Source organism: Saccopteryx bilineata, chromosome 7 (genome assembly GCF_036850765.1).
Source record: "Saccopteryx bilineata isolate mSacBil1 chromosome 7, mSacBil1_pri_phased_curated, whole genome shotgun sequence".
In the NCBI taxonomy this organism is placed as follows: domain Eukaryota; kingdom Metazoa; phylum Chordata; class Mammalia; order Chiroptera; family Emballonuridae; genus Saccopteryx; species Saccopteryx bilineata.
In genome coordinates this window covers 35,082,240-35,095,377 of record NC_089496.1, presented here as the reverse complement: position 1 = coordinate 35,095,377, position 13,138 = coordinate 35,082,240, and the positions used below count along the sequence as shown (strand labels likewise).

General features: G+C 37.1%; 1 protein-coding gene across 1 annotated transcript in view; it reads left to right on the top strand.

The window, feature by feature from the left end:
• The window catches only part of AGMO (alkylglycerol monooxygenase), a 319,390-nt gene that overhangs the window by 274,756 nt on the left and 31,496 nt on the right, over positions 1 to 13,138 (top strand). The window lies entirely within an intron of this gene.

Here is a 13,138-nt window from a genome sequence, read left to right as displayed (position 1 = left end):
GAATTTCATCTCCAAGTCACCAGAGATGACTCAGAAGGTCCTTGGCTATTGGTAACTTTAGTGACTTCAATCTCTATTTTTATAGGATTCTTTAAAAACTATTATTAATTACTCTCTAGGAAAAACAAAACAAAATGAAACCAAAACAACTTATTTTTGCTAATAGCTACCTTAACAGGAATCACTAGTCTCCAATCATGTAGTAGTTGTATATGAACAGAGTCAGGTTTGAAGTGAACTTTTACCAATGATATTCTGGATAAATCTTAATCACCAGTGGATAGAGGAGGAAAGACTACTACTAAGCTCAACCTATATGGTGGTTACTTATATGGTGATTTAATTCTATTTTAGGTAATTGGCAATATTTATTCATTCATGGACAACTCTTCATTAGGTATTTGCCATATTCTAGGCATTTTACACACTTCTAAGGATGATAACAAATAAAGCAAGGTCTTTGTCTTCATGAAACAGAATGTCAATAGGAAAGACAATATATAGATAATGTCAGTACAGTGAGAACCATGTTTAGATACATATACATATATTGTAGATAGTGAGAGGTAATAAGAGAAATGTTGGCTAATACAGTTCAATAAAGGCCTGGGTGGGCCTCTCAGAGCAGGCTCTCTGTGAGCAGGGATTTGCAGAATTCAGAGAAGAAAGTGGATCATTGCATAAAGAGAGAAACTGTGGCAAAGAGCTTACCACACTCAGGGAATGATAAGTTACTGAGCATAACTAAACCATGGGGCTGAGAGGAGGATGCGAAGGAGTAAGAATGGAAAAGGAAGGCAGTATCCAGGTTTTAGAAAGTGTACATTGTAAACCAAGCATGTGCCACTCACCTTAAATTTTTAAACTCTATCAAGCTTTATTAACGATACTTTTCATAAACAATCATGATATTTCTTACAGGATGTGGGCAGACAATTGTTAACAGTCTACAACAACTTTCAAACTCCCTTTTTTGATGAACTACCAAAATCAGAAAGGCACTCACTATAAAACTCAATTAAATCTTCATTTGATGCTCTGAACAGGGAAAATTTAGAGTGAGAAAATTCTGCATTTTTTATAACACTTGATTAAAATAGTATTCCAAACTGTACAGTCACCAGAAATACACAGTTATCAAAAATGCCCACGCTGCACTTGGCCTCTCCAGCAGCTTCCGCTCTCTGTGCCTGGTCTGTTTGGCATCTCCATCTCTGCAGGGCCATTCCCATCCTGGCCAGCATCAGCTCTTTCCTTCCGCTGCCTTCTCTCCCGTCTCTGCAGGCGCCTTCTGAGGCTTGGGCTCTGGCTTCGGAGGAGCAGGTTAGCTGACAAGCTGGTGAATCTTCTCTGTAGAACATCCCTCACCTTGGCTTTAGCTCCGTTAGCACCCTTGCAGCCTTTCTCTTGGGCATAATGGTGACAGTGACAGGACATATGGACTGCAGCAGCACGAGGGGGTTGGGCTGTCCAGGGGTCATTCTTGTCTCTTCTTCACACTGCTCTTGCCCATCTTAATTTTTGCACCGCCCACATTCTAAGCATGGCTTTTACATGTTTAAATAGTAGAATAAAATGAAATAGCAGAAAAAAAATAGACTAAAATGAAGAATAATATTTTGTGACTTGAAATTACATTAAATTCAAGTTTAATAAAGTTTTATTGGAACATAGTTCACAGATTGTCTGTAGCTGCTTTTGCACTAGGAGGGCAGTAACGAGTGGTTGTCACAGAGACCATCTGGCCTGCGAAATCTTAAAACATTTGCTATTTGTTCTCTTCCAGAAAAAGTTTACTGACCATTTCAGTAGACCAAACACTTGAAGAATTAATGCTATAAAAGGGAAAGAAGCCATGGATGAGTTTCAAAGAAAGAAGTGTCTCATTAAGAGATGTTGTGTAAACTATTTTCTTAGGTGGCATATTTTGAAAATAATTTGCATGAAGGCAACATGAGTGTCCAGGCAAACTAAGGCATCAGCCGATGAGCAAGTCAAGACCTTTTCCATCCTTTACTGCACTGGAAAGGTGGAGAAGATATACAATATGACACACTAACCTTGGAGAGATAAACATTTATGCAGAATAAAGTGCCCAGAGATGGTGAAAAAAATCATTATGTCCCATGAGCCTCACATTGGAAGACTTAAGTTGTAACTTTTTCAGTAAACATAACTTTACCTGTGGTCCAAAAATAAGTAAATGGAAGGACTACTTTTAATCCTTTTGCAGAGGTGGTTGTTACTGAAGATTTAGGTGAAGATTTATTCATTTTTGAGCCTTTTTCTTTTATAATTTGGTCAAATTATAATATAATATTTTATAATATCTCTTTATCAGAGTCCTTTGAGATATGCCAAACTACACCATCAGCAATAAATGTTGTTTGTGGGTGATTTGCTGGTATCTCCAGATCCATTCTCTGCCTTTTCCCGGCTCCGCTCTGGATTGTGGGAACTGCACTGCTGGATGCTTAGCCTCTGTCTTCCACCTCCTCGTTCTGGCCACTGCCCGGCAGCAGTGGGAAACAAGGAAAGGAAGGTAGAAGGCAGCGTTTTTACCTCTGACTGCTTTGGGCAGCATGCTCCGTGGTGGTTGCATCCCCTTGTCGGGTCCACCTCCCATTAGAAAGCTTCCACTGATGTTCCAGTCCTCCCAGAACCTTGATTCCAAGATTCTGGTAACCTCCCCCACCCCCAACTCTCTCCAACCCTAGAAACAAGGCTTCTTACTATGGTTCATCTATTGCTATTTCTTTTTACTGAATTTATTGGGGTGACATTGATTTACAAAACCATATAGTTTTCGATTGTACAACTCAACAAAACATAAGGACAATGCATTGTGTACCCGTCACCCAAAGCAGTCTCTTCCTGTCCCTGTTTACCCTGCTGCCCTTAGCCCCTTGTACACTTCCCCTCACCTGCCTTTCCCTCTGGTTATCATACTTGTCTGTGTATATATACATTTTTTGCTTAATCCTTTTACTTTTTTCACCCAGCCCCAACCTCTTCCCTCTGACAGCTGTCAGTCTGTTCCATGCCTCTGCTTACATTTCTTAATCAGTTTATTTTGTTCATTAGATTGTATGTATAAGTCAAATTATATGCTATTTCTCTTTCTCTGATTGGCTTACTTCACTTAGTATAATATGCTCCAGGTTCAGCCAATGCTGTCACAAAACATAAGGTTTCCTTCTTTATCACAGCCAAGTAGCACTGCTTTGCGTGAATGCACCACAGCTTTTTTAACCTCTCGCCTACTGATGGGCACTTGGGCTGCTTCCACATCTTGACTATTGTAAATAACGCTGCACATATTCTTTAAAATTCGATTTCAGGTTTCTTTGTATATATTCCCAGAAGTAGAATTGCTGAGTAAAAAACAGTTCCATTTTTAAATTTTTGAGGAAGTTCTATACTGTTTCAATAGTGACTATCCCAACTTGCATTCCCACCAACAATGCATGATGCTTCTCTTTTCTCCACATCCTCATCAGCACTTGTTTGTTGATTTATTGATAGCCAATTTGATAGGCCTGAGGTGATATCTCATTGTCGTTTTAATTTTCATTTTGCCGATGATTAGTGACATTGAGCCTCTTTTCATATATATATATTAGTCATCTATATATCCTCTTTGCAGAAGGGTCTATTTAGGTCCTTTGACCATTTTATAATGGAATTATTTGTCTTTCTGGTATTGAGTTGTGTATTTTAGAAATTAACCCCTTATCAAATGTATCTTTGGTAATTAATTATGTTCTCCCATTCAGTGGGTTCCCTTTCATTTTGTTGATGGTGTCTTTTGCTGTGCAAAAACTTTTTAGTTTGATGTAGTCCATTTGTTAGTTTGTCTATTGTTTCCCTTCCACAAGAAGATATTTCAGAAAAATATTACTAAAAGTTACTTTGAAAAGGCTATTTGGGGTATTTTGTGGTTTCATATCTATTTCTGGAATATTTGTTCTAGATCTGTGAGATAGGCCGTAGGTATTTTAATAGGCATTGCAGTGAATCTTTAGGATGCTTTGGGTAGTATGAACATTTTAAAGATGTTGATTTTTCCTGTCCATGAATACAGCATATACTTCTACAATTTTCAAAGTACAGGTCTTTTACCTCTTTGATTAAATTTATTTTTAGGTACCACATTTTTTTTTTCAGTAGTAAATGGGATTGTTTTTTTAATTTGTCTTTCTGATAGCTCATTATTGGTGTATAAAAATACTACCAATTGTTAATTATTAATTTTGTATTATGCTAATTTGCCAAATTTATTCACTGGATCTAGTAGTTTTATGATAGAGCCTTTAGGATTTTTGATATGCAATATCTTGTCATCTGAGAATAATGACAGTTTTACTTCTTCCTTTCCAATTTTGATGCATGTTATTTCTTTTTCCGGTGTGATTGCTGTGGCTAGTATTCCCAGTACTACATTAATAAGAGTGATAAACATTGACACTCCTGTCTTACTCTTGATTTTAAGGGAAATGCTTTGGTTTTTGCCTTTTGAGTGTGATGTTGATTGTGGGTTTTCATATATGGCCTTTATTATGTTGAGATATGGTCCCTCTATTCCCACTTTGCTGAGAATTTTTATTATAAATGGATGCTAGATTTTATCAAATGCTTTTTCTGCATTTATTGATAAAATCTTGTGGTTTTTAGACTTCACTTTATTGATGTAATAAATCACATTTATTGATTTGCAAATATTGTACCAACCTTGCATCCTTGGAATAAATCTCACTTGATTCTGTTGCTAGTATTAATTTATAAACTGTGGCACTGTCTTCTGTTGACATTTATGCTCTGCCATCACTTTTTTTTTGTATTGGCTACTTCTTTTTACTTCTTTTATTTTTTTAATTGTGATAAAAAATATATATATATACAACTGAAATTGATCAATTTGACAATTTCAAAAGTAAAATTAAGAGGTATTAATTACAATTCAGTGGCATCAACTATGCTTGCAAAGTTATATAACTATTATTACTATCTACTTCCAGAAGATTTCCATAACCCAAAACAAAAACACTGTAACCTTCAAGCAATCACTCCCTAATCCCCGGTCCTTGGCCACTGCTAACCTATATTCTCTGTTGTCACTGTGATAACTGGCTATTGGTACTTAAATCCCTCTCTGAAGCTCCCTGGACTGGCCATGATTTCTTGCTTGAGACACATTGTGAGTTGACTCCGTAAGAATTTCCTTACACCCATCCGGGCAAGTGTGCACAACACCAGGCTGTGGCTGGCACTTTAGATGGATTTGTTTTACACATACATTTTTGATCTACTTTTCATCAAATTTTTTCTGAGTGTGCAGAACTGAAAAGTAACATGTTTTTGTACATATTAAAATCTATAGATTTAGAAACGCTTAATTCACTTTATCTTTTCCTGCTATCTACAGTTTTTCCCTTTGATTTCTTGTTCCTCTTTTTAAGAGTTGATAAGAATAAAAAATGAGTGGCTACTTCTTCAGAATAATAACTTTATGATAGGAATTATGATATGAACCTGTATCTCTACCAGTATTTGATCATTTATCAACTCTACAATTTAAAATGCTTTGTTTACTATTCTCTTAGCGCCACTGTGCTCTTCCTTCTCCTCCATGCCTTTCCTTCTAGTCACTATTGCTAGCATACCTAGTTATGTGATAGGCTGAACCAGATGGATATTTTTGTGGTTTGCACATTTAAAGTTATTCATCAGTGTAATTACTGCATTTTGATAGAGTACCGAAGCGTTGGATAGTAAATGAGGCAACCTTGTCAGCTAAAACTTCCCTTGATTCAGGTTCTACTCACTGGCAGATGTTTTCTTCACTGCTGTGTAGCACACATTCTTCAAATTATAGCACAAAAAGGCAAACACTCACTTCTCCATAAAGTTCTTTGACATTCATTAAGTAATCATGCCCAGCTCATCCCTAGTCCTCATGTCCATCAAGTTAACTGTGGTACAAAATTCACATTTTGAATGTCTTGTGTATTCTGACATGTTGGTGTAGGATGAAGGCAGTCTGGTTTATGAAAAGAGAGCCCTGGGGCAGGGAAGTGGGGAGATGGAGAGAAGTAAGGAGGAAGAAAAAATGAATGCTAACTCTTTCTTGGATAAAATCTGTGACCTCGTGCAAGTCATTTAGCTCCACAAACTCTAAGTGCATCTATACTCAACATCTCCATCTCCCATGCCTGGTAAAATACTGATTGGTATGGCCAGCCTGGTTCTTGGACCATTGTAGAGAGTATGCAAATGAGTAATGGAAGGAGCAGAATGATTTTCATTGAAGAGGTTGGTGTGTTGGCTGAGAAAAAGAGAAGAAAACATTCAGCAGGTGGATGAGAATTTTTTTCAAAATCACTGGAAATATTTGTGAGAGATTGAGAGCAGATACACATTTGATAAATATGACTTTGGGGGAAGAGATGGTGAAAGGGATTTTAAGAGCTTTTTATTTTCTATGCATAACTCCTTTTGGCATTTTTCTAAGAATCTGTAATGAATACATAAATCACCTCTCTATTATTTTTCATTATTAGATTGGTGTTACTTTGACCATGACACCATGCTATGTCTGGGCGACAAATTTGAGCAGCTTCTTAACGAGTTATATATGAAAAGAAATGTAGAAAAAAGGAAAGAAATAGGCATTGAAGATCACACTATTTCATTTAACCTCCCAGAACCTTGTAAGACAAGTAATATACCCCCATAGATAGTTCAGCCAAGCCCTAAGATCTAGGATTCTAACCCAGGTCTGATGGACTTCACCAGATTTTGCTTTGCAAAATGAAATATGTACATCAATCGATTAGGGTCATTCATTATGCAAAGCTGTTAAACAAGGAAACATACTTTCTTAAATGGCATCATATTTAACACATTTTTATCTTCAACTGACTACATATGGGTCTTCAAAGAAAGTTCATGATGTGAGAGATGACAGTTTGATCTATGCCTTCAGATAAGGTTGGAAATGCTGAGGACCAACAGAGTCCACTCTGGCTTACATTGCTGGGGTAGTGAGAGAGAAATACAGAGACAGTATTCATCAAACCATCTTATTTATAGGTTTGATGGCAAAACTGAAAGGATGAAAAGGTATTAGAAGCAGAGCAAGCTTCCCAGTGACCGCATTTTTGTCCCATCGGAATCTTTGTTTGTTGTACTGCAAACAGCAAACTAATCTATTCTGGAATCAATGAGAAAGTAAGGGGAACTTCTTTATATTTTGCAATGCTTTTAAAAGCACCTCTTCTAATGGTGCTTTAAATCGTAGAAAAGTAAATTTTGCTCATTATTACTGAACGGGGATCAACTGAGCTTGGAGAGAGAGCTGAGCTGCCAGGTGTCACAGTAACTGATTAAAGCCACGAGCCAAAATGAGAGAGTCCAGCCTCAATGCTCCTGTAATATGGAGTCTAAGACCTGAGACAGCTCCGCCCTGCTCCATTTTCCCCACACAGGTGGAGCTTCAGGGGAAACAGCACATGCGGGGGCTGCTTCTCTGCCAAATAAAATGCCCCAGCAGTTTTATGGACCCTGGGTTGGAGAGACAGCAAAGAGGGGAGGACTAGGTGTGGAAAAGGACTGGGTACTGAGTCCGGGAGGAGTCCTCCAAGTTCCCGGGTCTTCCGCCCATAAGGACGTCTCAACAGAAGCACCTGAAAACACCTCAGATAAGGATGCTGAGGACGAAGTTGTCTGGGCTAAAGATGTCACCATGGGAGAGAGCATAGGCTGGGGAGGGTGTCCTGAGAGTAGATGCTGAGTCCTCGCCTGCGACTCTCTCCAGAGACTGCAGCGCATGTGCGGTGCACTGGGATGTGCGCCAAGACTGGTGTGGGGAGGGCGGCGCCGGGAAGGGGCCAAGTAAAGCCTTTGTTAAAAACCAAGCATCAGGAATGGAAAGTGACACATCAGTTATAATTTTTTTAAGCAGGAGCAGGACACTTCAATTATCTTTATTATAAACCTTTCTGACCTTCAATTTTTCAGACTACTAATAAACTGATACAACTGTAAGAGGGGTTATGTAAGAATCTTTGCATTTCTTTGCAAGAAAAAAAGAACAACACTGCTGTTAATGCTTTTTTTCTCCCTTTCTGGAACAGACTTCTCAAAGCTCCGCAGCCAGCCATCAATAATCCAGCCCCTTCGGTTCCTGCTGCTTCTTCTTTACCTCCTCCCCTCCCCCCTCCCCTTCTCCCCTCCCCCTTCCCCCTCCCCCCTCCACCCCTCTCCCTCCCCCTCCTCCTCTTCCCCCTCCTACTTTTCCACCTCCTCTTCCTCCTCCTCTTCCTACTCCTTTTTCTCCTCTTCCTCCTATTCCTCCTCTTCCTCTTCCTCCTCTTTCTTCTTCTTGTCAGTTTTTAAAATGAAAAGCAATCATTTTAGAAAAAGGGGCTTGAAATTGGGTGTGCCTACGTGTAGACACCTACTGTTTCACAATGAGAAATTAAGGTAAACTATAAATTTTAACATGAATTTGGGTTTCAGGAATTCAAAATGGGAAATATGGTTTGTATTTAACTGTTGTTAGGAGTTGCAAATTAATCATAGGAGGCAGAGCCTTCAAGTATCAAGTATCAAGAGAATATTTCTAATTCCTTGTTCAGGATAGCATATAGCGTATTTTGAATTCTATAGGAGTAGTGACTATCGTGTCAGAGAATGTGAGCATCAGTTTGATTTGCAAGACAAAATAAGCTGGTTCAAATTATGATTATGTTATATATAATTTTTTTTATTTTTTCATTAGCATTGTCATTTCTGACATTTTAATTGTACAGTAGAATAAATTCCTTTTTATTTGACCTTGAAATGAGTGAAATGGGCAAAATTCTCATCCCCACTTTTCCCCCTTCCCACTATACAGTATGTACTTTGCAGAGAACTGTTTATCTTTTTTTTTTTCCTTTCTTTACCTTTATTTTTTGGAAGGACTTGGGGAATGTGTAAATGAAAAAAAAAATTCTGGTATAAAGGATTAAGGCAGTAGCAAGACAAAAACTCCACCCTGTTGAATAAACTTTCATTTGGTTTTCTAATTCTAACCACTAAAATTTACCTTTCATTTTAACTATCTTATCTATATTCATATGAACACTGTGCAAAGGAATTTTGTGGATTGAATACGTGCCATGTTTGCATATAGTATCTCTGCTTGTAAACATGATAAAATTATCAATGCAACTCCCTAATTTGATCCTGAAGTGAAGGGATGTTGTCCAATGAATCATTTGTGTTTGTAGGAGGCCACGTTGTGGCTAATAGAGCAGGAATGGGACCCAGATGTTTTCTGAAAAGTGAGTTGCATTGGAGGCAAGGAGCATTACCTAAAGTGTAGGCGGCCATATGGGAGTGAAGGTTGGAAACATCCCATTACAAGTCATATATCACTAAGCTGACAGCAAGGGTTTCAGCTTGTTTTTATTTAAATCATGAAAGCAGCTGCTCAGCTGTCTAGCTGTATTAAATTTAACCCCTTTTCCTGCCAATTGAATTCTGTAATTTATGCAATTTTGATTGGACCACTGCATAAATATCATTTGGAGAGCTTTCACTTATTCTTGTCCCTTAAATTCACATCCAGATCCATGATTGGCTAATTTTTCTCCTGAATGAGAATGCCTACAGATAATGCACCTGGCTGAGTCTATTAAGGCAAATCACAGAGGAATACTGTCATTTCTGCTCTGGCAGGTAATTGGTATGGCAAAACATGAATGAATGCCAGATAGTCTTTTTTTTTTTAATAATCTCTTTTTTTTAATCTCTTGGTATCTTTTTTCTTCTTATTATTACTATTTTCTTTCTCTTTTTATCCTGGTAACTTGCTCTTTCATGTCTCTGTCCTGTGTACATTCCCAATAAGTGATTCTGCCTAACTCTTGAGATTTTATTTTGTAGTTGTGAACCTTGGCTGTTCTAACGGACCCTTTCCCAATTCTCTTCCAGCGCTTTTTCTTCAGTCTTTGTTTCTTTCTCCTCTGCTCTCCTCTGTGTTTCTCTCTCTCATACTCAGACTTCCTTTAAAAACCTTTACAGCTTGCAGGGTTTGTTTTAATGACTTTTCCTTGAGCTCTATCGATCTTTTGAGATGTTCCATGCCCTCCATGAAGCATATTTTGTCATCATTCGGAGAGCCTTCAACTCAGGTTTTGGCCATATGTGCTTCAAGCTACCTGTTAATTTAAGATATATTTTAGCATTTGGCCACCAAGGTAGAGACTTGTACTATTGCCTGTTGAGAAAGTATAGACTTTTTAATTTCCTGTGAAGCGAAGCATTAGAGAAGGAACAGAAGTTCTATCTAAAACAATAAGAAAGACTGGTAAAATAGAAGTGAGCTGGTTCTAAGACAAAAAGGATAAAGTGAAGGTAGGGTTTTTGCACTTGTCTGGATTTTTCAGTTAACTTTTCAGGTAATATTTCAGTGTTATTCCCTAACTGCAATGAAGGGTTCTTGCCTTTCCTCTGATAGGTGATGTTTTGTTCAGTCTGGGGTTGTGTTCCTTAGTTTTTCTTTTTATTGATTTTATAATGATGCTGTCTGTTGGATTAGTTTTATGGATATGGAACTGTTCTGAAAGTGACTCTAATAATGAGTTATACCTCATTCAATCAGGATCCAATGTTTTTCCTCTAAAAATAGGTGAAAATTAAGGTTTGAGAGCAATTTAGTGTGCCGTTAGGTAACAAAATGATTTACTATGGGTCACTGAACAAGCTGACATTCTGCAGGGCTATTTTCTCCAAACTAATAATAAAGTAATGTCCTATGCAGAGAAAATATTTTTTCTTCCTCAAACACCAACTCTAAACAGTCATTCGGATCCCATATTTCCACTCTACAAATGTAGCATGGCTCAGTAATGTATGTAATGGAGTTGACCATCAAGTGCTATTTGTTAACTTAGGACCGGCAGAAAATTATGGTATGAATAATTTTATAACTGCTATTTTCTTATCTGAAATCAACTCAGAATATCCTTCTCTGAACTGATGTCAGACTATAATTGCCATTTCACAGCATAACTGATTTTCTCAAGTCATGTTGGATGTGGCTTGACTGTAAACAGAGCTAACTGTTTGGTTTGTTTCAGTGCAGGTCAACTCCTTGGCATGTCAGTCTGAGTTTAAATATGAACCTAGTCCTGTGACATTTAAAGTAAAGTGTGCATTATCAGATGTTATGAAGAAGTAACATAGAACTCAAAGTTCTGCTTTTTGGATACCTTCCAGATCCAGGTTTGATAAGACTTTAGCCAATAAAACCTGATGTGTGAAAAGCTGGTTTTTATTAGGGTGAAAGATGAACAGGATCAGGGCAAATAAAGCTAGGACACACTCGGCCACATTTACACATGTGAAATATTCAATGAGAAACCACATATCACAATAGAGGCTGACTTGTCTCTTTCATTCATTCAATAACTATTTATTGAGAATGTACTATGAGTCAAACAATGGGCTCAGTGCCTAGATGTCTAGGCAAGAGGAAAACTATGGAAAAAAAGCTGTCAAGAAAAAGCTAGGTTTTACAGAATGAGTATAAGAATTTGGATCAATCAGTTTAATCAGTACTCAAATAATAAGATACATTAAAATATTTATTATATCAGTGCTTGTCTCTCCTAAATATTTTATAAACCAAGATTATATTTATTTACTCATATGAAAAAGAAATTGCCTTAAGGATGAATCTGTTTTTATTCTGAGCTAGTATGAGTAACAATTCTAATAGAAGCTAAATAAAATAAACAGGTATCCAAAAAAAAAAAAAAAAAGGTCTCAATAAAAACCATTAGTGTGTCTTTTTCATTTCTTGGATTACCATATTTTTTTTAAACAGACAGAAAGGTGAAGGGATTAAGAAGTATAAATTGGTTGTCACAAAATAGTCATGAGGATGGATGAAAAGCAAAGCATAGGGAAATAGTCAGTAACATTCTAATCACTATGTATGGTGTCAGGTGGGTCTAAGACTTATCAGGATGACCACCTAGTACATTATATAATGTCTAATCAGTGGGTTGTACATCTAAAACTAATATAATATTATATGTCAACTATAACTAGAAAAATGATTTTAATAAATTATTTTTTAAATAAAATAAAACCAGGTAATACCAAAGTTGTTGGGAGTGTAAAGAGCTGTGCGTACTTTTATGCTACTGGTAGGAATTTAGATTTTCACATGATTTTACAAAGGATTTTAGTAGTACATACTGAGAAATCTAAAATATTTGTAGACTTTGGTCCAGTAATTCCATCCAGCCTCAAACACATAATATAAAAAAATACAAAGTTTAACTGAAGAATGTTGTACCAAGATTAACATCACCTTGTTCTTTATAGGGGTAAATTATTAGGAGCATATGGAATGCCTAGTTTTGGTGGCATGGATAAATGTTGAACACTTATACAGTGAAACACTATATAGTTCTTAAAATCTTTTTTAAGACTATGTAATCATATAAAAATGTTCACATTGTGTTAAATAAAATATATAAACAAAATATTTAGTATGATTTTAACATGTAATAAATTAACAAAGAGACATAGAGAAACATAAAGAAAAAAATTAAAAGAATTAAACTAAATGCTAGCCCAGACCAAATGGCTCAGTTGTAGAGTGTCGGCCCAGGGTGTGGAAGTCACTGGTTCCATTCTCAGTCAGTTCACACACAGAAGTGACCATTTTCTTCTCCATCTGTCTCTCTCCCCTTTCTCTCTCCTCTCTCTCTCTCTCTTTCTTTTTCTTTGCTGTAGCCATGGTTAAAACAGTTGGAGCAAGCTGGCCCTGGGCACTGAGGATGGCTCCATGGCCTTGCCTCAGGTGCTAAAATAACTTGGTTGCCAAGCAACAGAGCAGAGCCCCAGATGGGCAGAGCATCCCCTGGTAGGTGGCTTGCCAGGGAGATCCTGGTCAGGGCTCATATTGGAGTCTGTCTCTGCCTCTCCACTTTTCAATCAAAACAAACAAACAAAAAAACCTAACTGCTGATAGTGTCTTCGAAAATCTTGTTCTCTGATCCCTGAATTAGAATCATTAGAATTTTAATTAAAAGCTATACCTACTTTCTAATATTTCTACAACAAATTTATATAT